This window comes from Myiozetetes cayanensis, unplaced genomic scaffold, assembly GCF_022539395.1.
Source record: "Myiozetetes cayanensis isolate MyiCay16 unplaced genomic scaffold, myiCay2020 scf5-8, whole genome shotgun sequence".
Classification (NCBI taxonomy): domain Eukaryota; kingdom Metazoa; phylum Chordata; class Aves; order Passeriformes; family Tyrannidae; genus Myiozetetes; species Myiozetetes cayanensis.
In genome coordinates, this window is record NW_026087742.1 from 78,823,167 (window position 1) to 78,836,372 (window position 13,206).

The window sequence follows — 13,206 nt, forward strand, 5'->3', positions numbered from 1 at the left end:
GAACCCCAAAACTGTTATTGATCCAAGTGTCCTGCAGATCACATACTTCCTAGGGCCCTCTATTATATTCATATATTACCGATCATCAGTCTTCCAATTTCAAATTTTCTTTACTCCAGAGTGGTAAAAGTGGGGTTCTTAAGTATTAATTTTAGACAACACAATACAACTGTGACAATTTGTGATGCATGATACTGGATTTCCACTGCAAACTATTTTAATCATGTATATAACACCAAATAGAAGGTCACCTATATCATGCGTAAAACACCAAAAGAAGGTGCGTTTCTATCAGAGCACAAAGAAACTCCCCCAAGTAAGTTCAGAAATAAGAAGTCCCAAACATCTGATATCAAGCTCTGTGAGAAATAATTTATTTAATGAAGAACACAAAACACTGATAGTGGGAAAGTATCATAAATAGTTGATTCTTGCAGCAATGCTCTGCTGATACAACCAGCAAAAGAAGAAGAGCTTCAAGATAGAAGGGCCACTATGCCTCAGCCAAGAAACCATATATTTCTGGAGATTAGGAGCCCACAGAAGGAACTAATTGGCCCAAGAGATGGCACTTCTTATGACATGGATGTTTAAATACTTCAAAGGAGACATCTCCTTTACTTCAAGGCTTCACACAGTTTTAAGTTAGCAGTAGTATTTACCACAGATTCATGACCAATAATCATAAGGAAAACTACCATTGTCATGTTCTAGCATCCGTTTCCACATCCCTCCTGATACTGTCCAGCCAGATCTACTTTATTTAATTTGCTTGGATTTGTAGGCCTTCATGAAAAATACAGCTGAATTAATTTGTTATCTCTTGTATAAATGAAGTAAGCCACACATGTGTAAGAAAAGAAGAGTTTTTTACTGAACCAAAGTATTATCTTAGCAAGAATAAGTATGCATATCATAATAAACAAAATATTCATGCAAATTAATGTCTGAAAAGAATGACTTGTAGGCTAAGACAAATGCATCCTCACACATTTCAATATTACATAAATGCATTTAGCAAATGTCTAAAGTAGCAATGCTGTTTATCTATCATGATTTTATGCCTTTATAAAAGTTTAATTTCCTTGGTTCCTCTGGATTTTGCTCTTGCCCTAGCTGGAAATACATTTGAAATCTTTAACTTTGTCTATTTATGCAAACACAGAAAATTAGTTACTTACTATTGTAAAGAAGACAAGTAACAAAATAATTAAATGTAAAATTTTTGAAGGCTGCATCCCAAATAATGAGAGGAGTAAGAAAAAAAACCTAAAATGGGTTTGTATATCATTAAGGAACTGTACTACTCATTTTAAAAGGTGCACTTGTGGGTGCATACTGCAGACAGATGACAAATCAGAATAACTATGCATTGTGATTATTAAATGCTAACAGAATTATAACAGCCAGGTACCACATTTACTCAGGATATTATGCTGATATACCACAGATGCAAAACTATTAGTAAATTTAATACCTGCACTTCCATAAAGAAAGCTCGTGGTTGCATCTAAGACTACCTAATATAAGATATTAAATTAAATATCAACAGGCTCTTAATTGATGAAATTTATTACATTGAAAGAAAAACATCAAAGAAGAGGAGAAAAATTTTCAGATAGTCTGAGTGAAGAAATTTCATTGGAATATTCTTTGGTGCTTTTATACTAAAATTTGTGCTTCCTCTTAAGTATAATGCTGGTCTTACCAAGTGATGTCAACTTCAAAACATGCCAGAAGAACAGAATAAGGTGTGGTGGTGAAACAGTTTATGAAATGATGCATAAATAGCCTGTGCAGTTTCCCTATGAGACTTGACAAAACATGCTGGATCCTATCCAGACATCAAAATGTAATTAAGTATGATTTATTATGTATATTCATGGATTATTCACATCCGAACACTTCACTTGCTTGAACTACATTAGGGTATTTGGCCCTGATCTATGAAATATTTTAAGTGAACAATCAAATTAGAGAAACTTTTCCTGGAAGAAATAATTTTCTCTTTGTCTCCCTTTCTACAGATCTAGAGCAATTAATAGTGTAGGACACTGGATTATGTGAGACCACTAATCTAAATATTTAAAATAGCAACAGATGGTGCCAATACAACACACAGTGTGATTCTGCAGGAAAGAGAGCCCAGCTATGAGAGTAACACAAGTATTCCATATGTTCAGGTTGGTGGTGAACACATTAAACAAAAAATTATTTGGTCCCAATGGCAACAGAATTGCCACAATTCCTACATAAACCAACAAGTTTTCAAAACAGTTCAAGAACCATCCTGTGCCAGATCTCTACATTTTCATGCCTTTGTCAGGACACTCTTTTCAAATACACCAAAAGCCAAGAGAAGCTCCATTTACTCTCATTTCTAAAGATGAGAAATCTCTCATCTCTTAAATCCTGCCAGATGAGCCTTAACCTGTTGTGTTCTTAATTTAGGAGGCTGAAATTTTTATTTAAAGAAGTGGTATCTGATAATTAAGAAAAGAAGTGGTGCATTTCTCCCCTTGCTCTACTCTTCTCCCCCCATTCCCTGCTCGATATAAATATATTCGTTTGTAAATGTTCTGCACATTTCAATGTGGCTCAAACAACTTTTACAAGACACTGAGAAAAAAACACAACCTCCACAGTCCACCCTCCAACAGTAAAGGTGTTATCTTTGGCTATGTGGCTAACAAACACACTACTACTGCTTCCTTTTTTAAAATACGCTTGCTGTAACACTCCTGTGTACCACAAACTCTTCATTCCTCCAAGGTTTAATTTGGCCTTCTTTCTGGCAGCTAAATTTGGCAGCAAATTTGAGACCCTGTAATGTAGCCACATTTCTATGAAATTCTCTCTGTGTGGCCAGTCACTGGTTGGGGACACTCAGAAGTTGTCATATCACCAATATTAATTTTGCTGTTTGTCATGTCCTGCTATCAAGGCCTAAAGAGTGTTTACAAATCCTATGGACTATACTATGGACTGTTTAGTTGTAAAAATATGCTAGAAAAATGGAGACTAAATATCAGGATTTGTTCTGGAATAAAAATGAATACATCTGATAAAGGTATTTAGGTTGAAAGCAATGCAGCTTGTCAGCAAGAGAGCGTCGCAACAAAGTTTTAAGTATAATGTAGAAAAAACCCCCATCCATTTCCAAAAGGAAAAATCATTCACTCTTTTTTTGCCATTGAGCTCACTAAATAATACTGTCTAATTTTATTTATTTATTTATGTGAAAATGCTTAGCATCCTGTTACTATGGTAACAATTTTCCTTGCTGAGTGCGTCTTTGTTAACATCCCCTTGCTGTAGTAATACTTCCATCTGGCAGTGACAATTTTTTTGCTTGAGTGAAAATTCCCCTAAAGTATAGAAATCAGGCCACTTATTTTTAGAAAGCTGACTGCCCCACCTCCTACTGACTTGCAGAGTCCCAGTCAGAACCTCTGTAAATTCAGTCATGTGATATTGATATCTTAACGAAGGGGATAAACAACACTGTAAAAAATGATTGAGTTACAAAGTTAACCAGTTGTCCTCTTGCCTTTGATGGAGGTTTATTTTTCTATCTTTTTAAAGAAGTGATGTTTCAAAAATCATATACCCCTCTCTTCACCTCCTTTGCTTCATTGAAAATCAGTGGTATTAGGCAGATGGCAAAATTAACTCCATTATTAGTAAGATGCAAAGATACATTTCAAGAATATCACATGAAGACTAGGAACCCTCCAGTTTCCATGGTAAATCATTTGACTCTAATACGCTTAATAAACATGTTTCACATTCCATACTCTGTGGGTCAAATTGAAATAATGTAACCACAATTATTAGGCCAATAAATAAGGTAAGAATTCAGAGGAAAAGCAAAAAATGGGTATGTACTGACAATGAGCCAGGTTGGACAGACATACAAGCAAGAGTTCTTTCAGTCGTGGGTCTCCCTCGTTTTGACATTTCAGTAACTCTTCTGAATTCTGCTCTAAAGTATAAAATAAGCATTATTTTTCAGTTAAAAATAATGTAAGTGGTACTAAATGTTTAATCAAATTATGCTATGATTGTATTTTATATATTTTGTTATTATAAGTCAGATGATTTATATATGATTCATGTATTAGACATGTTCTTCAAAATGCATGAAACCAGCCAAATAATCTTCTTAGATTTTGGGGGGAATACGGGTAACCACCAAACTGATGATAGATCTTAGGATGCATTTTAGAGTTACATATTTAAGTCTTTGGTGTACACGAAGAGTGTGATATGGGACTACATTTTTCTCGATCACTCATCCAAGCATGTGACACTGTTGATTTCTCCCTTCAAAATCCAGAGCATAAGACCAGAGCGTTCTGTCCTGCTCTCTGTAGTGAACATATGACGGGCTGCTTTTTATGCAAAAAATTGCTTTCCATGTGTGTTCATACACAGAAAAGTCTTCTCCATCTCAGTGATGGGGGTTTTGTCCCTGAAAGTAAATGTTATCAGGAAAAAAAAAATGAATTGACAGTAGCATCCTAACAAGGCATTTGAAAACAGTGGAGCTACATGAAAACATCATGTAGCTTGACCAGAAACATATTGATAGAAGAAATGCATTGATGGTCACAGTGGGAGAGCTGAGAGGCTGCAATGACTTTTAAATTCTAGGTCAGTTTTGTAGGGTTTGAATGCATTGTAGAGCAGATATGTTTTAAACTGAGAATATTTAATGTGAACAGTTGAGAAAGAATCTGAAAAACAAACCCAAAATATCGAGTCCTATGTTGCACAGCATCAAATAACCCATATTTCTGAGTGAGAACTCTCTAAGTTACCTTAGGGAAATGACTAAATGTCTGGTTATTTTTGCTGATTCAACATCTCTCGGGTTTGGGGTCTCAACAGAACTTCCAAAATGCAATTTTACAAAATCTTGTTTTGTTTTGTTTTTTTACATTAATGCAAGTGGCCCTTGCTTCACAATGCCCACTATTTCCCTTGCCCACTATTTTTTGGGGGTTTTATTTTATACGATTGAAGAAACACGTTGCCAATTTATTAAGCATGAGATAAACTATTTTTTCGAAGAGACTGAGGAGAAAATTCACCATTAAAAATCTAGTTTCACTTTTTAAAGGAGGTTAGCATGTGAAAGATAACTTTGGAAAGGTTATAGTCTATGAGGAACACTGTTACCAGTTTCCTGACCAGAAAGTAAAATGATAGCATGGAGTTCCTTAAGCAAAAGGATAATGCCTAATGTTTTTAATTTTTTCCTTATAAAGTAAAGAAATCTAACTTTTACTGAAGGTCATTAATCGCTCTTTGTGTTACATACCATTATAAAGTGCATAGTTCTTTTCTTTAGGGAAAAGGTGATCTGTCGAAAAGAAAAACATTTCTTTCTCCAGTATCTCTTATAGAGAAAATTTAATACATATATTTACAGTGCGGAAGAAATTATAAAAGTCACATGAACAAAACTAGCTGAATTCTCAGAGCTACACATTTCTTGAATGGGTATGTGAAAATAACAATTTACCATACCCTAGCCATAAGCATGGCACTAAGACAGACATCAAACTCTGCTCAGATGGTTAGGAAGGATCAATTTCTGATAGGTCCAGTCTCTCTATTAAGCATGAATAAGTATCCCTATCTCTTAGAGAGGCTAAAGGGAGGCAGGTTGAATCATCACCCTGCTTGTCATCTCAGTGCTGCTGTGCAGATGAGACACAGCTTCAATGAAGTCAGCAGTGCTGTAACATGAAGGAAGCAATGGCATGAGCACAATCTTTTGGTTTTGGTGGTTTGTGGGGTTTTTTTGTTTGGGTTTTTTCGTTTGTTTTTTTGCTTTTTGTGGGGTTTTTTGTTTGTTTTGTTTTTTGGTTTTTTGGTTTGGTTTGGTTTGGTTTTTTTTCACAGGGTTTTTTTTAGGAGAATTAGACTGGAGTTACTTCAATGATTGAAAGAATCATAGAACGATTTGTGTTTCCTTGCACATGCACTACAGGTTTGCCTCACCTCAAACTCAGGAAAGCTAATATTTTGATGATTCCCCTTCCCTGGTAAGCAGTTGCATAAGAAGGCTGCTTCTTTTTGGCTGATCTCTATTTGTTTTGGACATCAAGTCCATGACTAATAGTTTTCTTTTCACATTACCTCCAGAATATCATCTCGGAGTTTAGCAAGAGAAATCTCTTCTCTTACTACTGCTAATGAGAATTATAAATAGCTTGAAACAAGCAGAAAAAAAAAATATCAGAAACAGAGGATACCAGAACTTATTTTAAAGGCAACAATTGTTCTATTAATGGTAAAATAAACATAACATATTTGTCATAAAACGAGAAACTTGTGAGCTATAGGTCAAAGAAAGCTAGCCAAAAGTAGACACCATCTGAAAAATGAACAGACATCAACACAGAACTACTATTAATCTGATTTGTTACACTTGAACAGCATTTTTCATCTACTGACGCAATTCAAACCTTAACATCTTTCTAATTCACATTATAAAAATCCAATATAACTGAAGAACAAGAATTTGTTTAAATATATGAAACTTCATACTCTAGGTATCCAGCCTCAAAATCTACCCTTCAGTATTCTAAAGTGTTCTATTTCATTATTTATAACAGAAAACTTACGAAAATCTGGCAAATGACAGAAAATACACCCACACACCTGCTACTAAGTATCTATTCATGCCCATAGGAAAGCTTAAAAAGGTTTTATATTCTTAGCAAATTATGCATATACTTCATCACATTGGGAGAATTGTTGCAAACTTCTTTTGCAGGAAACAGCAAATACAAGACTGACATGCTGCAATGTGTCTTTCATCCGCAATTCAGCCAAAATAGATACCGGTGTCTTCACTGCTAAAGAAGATTTTGAGGAGTTGTAGAGATACCATGGACTGTCTAGAAATCCCCAGGTGCCACTATTCCCCTCCATTCCAAGTGGTAAAAGAATCACTATTCCACATCCATTCCCATTAAAATATCTTTCATCCACAACACCAAGACAAAGACATTATGTATCTGTATAACCTGGAGGTGGTGTCCTCCCCACTATAGGTCAAGAACAACTCTTGAAACTAAAATGGACAACCTTTTAGGCTGCATAGAGAGAAGGGTTTTTGATGATTGTGCAGATGAATCACAATCCCATTTAAAAAAAAAAAAAAAAAAAAGGAAAAAAGGCAAACCCCTCTGCACCCAGCTCAAATGGAACTTAATCCACAGTAATTATTCATCCTTCAGAAACTTTTAAAGTGCCATTTTTCTTGACATCTTAGTAGCCCATGCACTTTCTGTCAAACAGACAGCTCTATTCAATATGCGTCATGTCTATGCAATGAAGTTATCATGAGAATTAATGGTAATGTTATGAACCACAGAATAAAAGCAATTAAATTTTTTTTTCCCAAATGCCAACAGTATAAAACCTCTACATCTTAATTAGTTCACTATCATCTTACTTCATATTTTTCCACGACTTGCAGTTATTATTTAAATAAAATACACTTTGGGGACTCATTTTCCATCACGATGGAGTAGTTTTGCTCCATGTTGACAACACGAATTAAGTTTTACTCTAATCTGGGAAGAATCTCTCCACCAAGAAAGGCTGTAATTTCTTGTATTTGTTTTGTGTGGCTGTTTCTTAGTAGCAGGGAAGCTAAAGGGGTGGCTTCTGTGAGAAGCTGCTAGAAGCTTCCTCCAAGTAAGTCCAACAGAACCAATGTCAGCCAGCTCCAGGATGGACCCATCACTGGCCAAGGTTGATTTTGGGCTAATTAGAAATGATGGTAACACTTCTGTGATAACATTTTTAAGAAATTTAATTTAATTTTTTATAAATGTTGTTGTGCAGATGTAATTGTGGCCAGGGAAGGGCAGAGTGAGAATATGTGAAAGGAACAACTACGTAGATAGGAAAGTCTTTGGAGAAGGAGGGGGAGGATGTGCTCCAGACACTGGAGCTGAAATTCCCTGGAGCCTGTGGTGAAGGCCATTGAGCCAGGCTGTCATCCTGAAGCTGGTGGAGGTTAATGGGAGTGCAGACATCCACCTGCAGCCCTTGGAGGAGACCCACACCAGAGCAGGTAGATGCCTGAAGGAGGCTGTGAACCTGTGGGAAGCACGTGCTGGAGCAGGGTCCTGGCAGGGACCTGCTGACCCAGGGAGAGAGGAGCCTAAGGGACAGCAGGTTTTCCTGGTACGAGTTTTGGTCCTGGGGGTACTGACACTGGAGCAGACTATGCTGAAGGACTGCAGCCCATGGAAAAGTGACCTGCACTGGAACAGTTCGTAGAGAACTGTTGCCCATTGGATGGAAGCATGTTGGAGAAGTTCATGGAGGACTGCCTCCTGTGGGAGGGACCCCACGTGGAGCAAGGGAAGGACTCTTCTGCTTGAGCAGCAGCAGGACCAACCTGGGATGAACTGACCACGCCTCCTGTTCCCCATCTCCCTGTGACACTGTGGGGGCGGAGGTAAAGTCAGGGAAGGAGGGAGGGGTGGGGGAAAGTTGTTTTTAAGATTTGTTTTACTTCTCATTCTCCTGCTCTTATTTGGTTAGTAATATATGTAATTAATATCTCCAAGCTGAGTCTGTTTTGCCTGTGATGGCATCTGCTGAGTGATATTGCTCCTGGTACTTATCTCAACCCATCAATCCTCTGATATATTTTCTCTTCCCCTGTCTGGCTGTGGAGGGAAGTGACAGAGTGGCTTTGGTGGGTGCCTGGTATTCAGCCAGGGTCAACACACTGCATTTCTTTTAAATGGACCAAGCACAGACAGATCACACAAAATCCCTTTGTTTCTAGTCTCACAATAGAAAGAAAAGAATTATCTTGATCATAGGCATCATGTCAGCCCATAAACAACACCATCATGCTGAGGATTAAAGTAATCCATTATGACATGTTTTTCTCATAAGAAAAAAACTAAAATCATATTTTACTGAATATCAAACAGATGAAATTTATTCTACCTTTTCCATTTACTTTCTTGACGTACACCCTCTGCACACCAGTTAATGTGCAGAATCTGATCCATCAAGTACTGTTACAAGAGGAGTGTGGATTCAGTACTCTGTTGAGAATTTACTGTGTTTTGTTCTTGCTTTCAACTGAAAAGGAAAAGCTTTCCCATCATCATGGCACATACAAATGCAGGTTTTGTTTCCTAATTATCATGGCTATTTAGACCTTGAAAATATGACTTGTTTTTGCTGTAGCTGTACTGTGCAGATCTTAGGGGTGTCATAGAAACTAGGAATGATTCACTGGGAAGACACATTCAGTCAATACTGAACCAACAACCCACAACAACAAAAAGAAAAATTGGTTACTGAAGATGGTAACTCTCTTGAAACAAGTTTTTGACACATCATTTGCTTTTCTCTATTCCTCTTAACAACTGAATTCAATAAAGCATTTTCCACCTTATTTTTTGTACTACAACCATGATGCTTTATGTACCTCTCTGATAAACTGTCAATTTGTACCACTTTAGCAAGAGGGCAGAAGTGAGAGCTTTATGACAGAAAAAAACCAATCAACCAACAAACCAAACCCCAAACCAAATGGCAATGACTTTTGCATAACTCGTGTGCTTTTGAGAGAAATCTTCAAACACTACACAACACGGTATTTTGAAAGTGCTGTCCTACCCTTAGAAATAATACAACTTCTCTATCTAATACTAATCTTCCCCTTTATTTTACAAGAAAGATACCCCTAATATCTAGGTAATCTGTGCTATGCACAGCTGGGTACCATTTCCCTGTGTCATTCAAACTGATTAAGATTCTGCAACTAGTTTACAATATTTTGATGAAACTTGACCCAAAAAATCAGCCAGTTCTTTATCAGTTCTAAAGCATTAGCTTTTCAAAAAGTTACCACACTCTATGCATGTAGTTGATTTTAGTTGAAATAGAAGGATGATTACTCTTTCCCCATTGCAGCTGTTTTCTCCAAAACTGCCCACACAGCAACTTGTTAAATATTTTTAAAGATAATAGATAACTGGAGGACTTCAGATGTCACAATGGGATCTAGAACCCGGTCAGTTTAAGTTCAGTCACATTGTGTCCAAGGATAAAAGCTCATCCAGTACCTACGTGTTGTATGTAATATTTCATTTGTATTCTTCTTAAAATGCTTCAGGTATTTAACTAACACAAAGAAGATGTGTTTTTATAAAAAGCAGCAAACAGCAGTACAAGGTATCATTATATGATTGAGCAATTTCTGTGTTAAGATTCGTAGGCAGGGAGAGACAAAGGAGAAAGGGAAAATTACATACCACTATTTGTGTTTGTTGTAGTCCTCCCTCTTCTTCCACCCTACAAAACAAGATCCCATACAGCAAGCGTTATCTACCTACTAGGAAGCAGGAAGCAAAAAGACTGTCAATCACAGGGGTATTACATACAGTAAACTTTCACCCTTTCTCCCCTTTGAAGTCATTAAAAAAATATATATGAGAAAATTTGTAGAATTAGGAAATATACTACTATGGAGAAAGTCAGTATAATGTGAAAAGGGGAAAGAGGGAGGAAGATAGAATGGCAGAGAACAAGACTATGACAAAGACAACCACTAGTATGTCATTTAGAGCTTTGTAATTCCTAGCTCCTCCCGTCCTACAAAACAAGATTCCATACAACAAGCAGAAGTGGTAAGAAATGAAATTTGGTGAAAGGATCCTCTTAATTGCAAGCCTGAAGAATTCTTCAATCAAATAATCCAGCTTAAGCAATAAGTCATGACAACAGTAGTGGCAAGAACTGTATCAAGGATCAAATCTCAGCTTTCTATATAGCAGATATTGCTGCCTCAGTCTTTTGGTCTAGAAAATCGAAACACTTCCAGTAGGCTGTTCATGAACAGCTATATGGCTAAGGTTTTTCTGTATCCCATGGGGTATCTCCATAGCACTGCTTATTTGCAGTATGGTTTTCTCATAGAATAAAACATCTCTTCTTGACGTGAGCGTGGTCTAGGTAAAGGAAGATGCAAGTTCATCTGATGGTTCTTAAGAAAACTGAGAGGCATAGCAATTAATGTATAATGCTGAAAACTGAAAGAGAAAAACACACACTGCACAAACAGCTTCATCTGGAAGTAGTCACTTCAGAAAAATAACAAATTCTGACTCCAATGGTTGTCTGAATAGAAGGAAATTATAGGGCTTAAAGAAACTCACGTTGAAAATTTTGGAATAACCCAGTTTTGAAATAAGGAATATCCTTTCCTTGCTGTCTGACAGATTGTATCTTGAATAAACCAGGTACAGAAACTTCTTACCAGGTACAGAAACTTCTTGAGTACTAAGAAGTGTTTTTTGATCTTACTGGAAAGAGGAATTAACACCCAATAACTTCAGAGATCACTTGATAACAAAAATATCCTAAAATATGTGAGCTCAACAAGTGTAAAACAGCTTCAATGCTTAAAAATATAAAAAGAAACTGATGTTGTACTTATAAGACAAATATGATGCAATTACTACCAGAGTAAGGTAAATTGTAGGAAAGTTCAAGAAGATTGAAAGAATATTTGTTGAAATGTATACATTACTACAGCAGGTTATTGTACTGCTTTTACACACATTTAAGTAGGGAACTAATCCAAAGGGAAACTAGAGGGGGAGTTAGATACTCATGTAATAAGCGGTCAAATGTTACAACAGGACAAGCTTGAAAAAGTAAGTTTCCTGACTCCTTAAATACATATGTCTTTTAACTGCTGTACATTTGAAATAATTATTACACTACTGCGAAGCTTACATAGTTTAGAGAGTGATTTTTTTAAAATGAATTTTATAAAAAATTTACCTACACCAGATGCAAAGTTCTGAAAATACAAAAGTTAAAATTCTTCAACTCCTTTTGAACTCTCCTTTAGAACAATATAATTAAGTCACAAGAAGTAGACACAGCTAGAGGGAACAGCAGTACGATGGAAAAAGCAAAATCCAAGAGAAGACAAATAGGTTTTTTCCAATAGTAAACTCAACAGAAGTAAACTTTGAAGGCAGGTTGAAGATTAAATAAGTCAATTTTAGAAAAGAAACAAACAACTCAGAATCAGAGAAACTATGAGAAAACAGAAATGCACTTTCAGTCCTGGGGAACAGAATAATTAAAATAGATAGAAAGCAAAGTAAATTAGCTATTTGCCCTGTTGTAGCCACAGCAGAATTTATGAACTTCAATTTTCAGGTAGAAAAGAGAAGATAATTGTCAATGACACTCAAGAAAACTGCAAAGCCACAGGGCACAAGAAAACGAGAGAATGCAGCACCACCAGATGACCCACTGGATTAGGGAAGACAACGCAAACTGGATCTCATAGCTACTGCACACAGGCTAGTGATACAGCTATTCTAACACCCAGCAACTTTTGGCTTCCCAAATACTCTGTTCTTGTCTGCACTACCTGAACCAGAATCTTCAACCAGGTTAAAATGGTCTTTTTACAAAGGCATGCAGTGAAAGGAAAGGGAGAATGGCTCTGAAGGCTTTAATGGCTTTAAAGGGAGAATGGTTTAGATTGGATATTAGGAAGAAACTATTCACTGTGAGTGTGGTGAGGCACTGGAATGTGTTGCCCAAAGGAGTTGTGGATACTTCATTCCTAGAAGTGTTCAAGGCCAGGTTGGATGATGCTTTGAGCAACCTGGTCTAGTGGAAGGTATCCCTGCCTATGGCAGGGAGGACTGGAGCTAGAGAATCTTTAAGCTCCCTTCCAACCCAACCTCTTCTATGATTCTGTGATTGTATGATTCTATGATTCTATTATGATCTTGCTATACAGATCCAGAAGACACAAAGCCTCTTCCATACAGAAATGTTTTTCACAGGAGAAAGGCAGAAATTCTAACAAAGAATTGGAAGGAACCACGAGCATGGGGCTCCACTTCTGACTTTTTGGCTGTGGAGGCTGTTTTGACCCTACAGGCTCCTTGAGTTCCAGTCAAGTCCTGCTTATACACATCAGCCACTGAAGATAGAGGATAGAAGGCTTGGATTTTCCATATGAGTTCAAACTCTGCTCCTTTAAACACTTTTTATTCAGCACCAATATCCTAATAGGCCCAGTAGTCAGATTACATCATCGTTAAATGCAGTTTGCTTTCAGATACACACTGCTTGCCCAGATAAATCCGAGAAATGCCTGCACAGAGTACATAG

The 13,206-nt window shown here is 36.8% G+C and overlaps 1 protein-coding gene across 4 annotated transcripts in view; it reads right to left on the reverse strand.

Moving 5' to 3' along the window:
* FGF14 (fibroblast growth factor 14) overlaps positions 1 to 13,206 on the reverse strand; it is a 393,310-nt gene that overhangs the window by 157,725 nt on the left and 222,379 nt on the right. The window contains exon 2 of one of the 4 annotated variants that reach the window (XM_050332073.1): positions 10,314 to 10,353. The exons of the other annotated variants lie outside the window; for them this stretch is intronic. The gene's annotated coding sequence lies outside the window, so the exon portion shown is untranslated. The remainder of the gene's footprint in view (positions 1 to 10,313; positions 10,354 to 13,206) is intronic. 4 annotated transcript variants of the gene reach the window in all.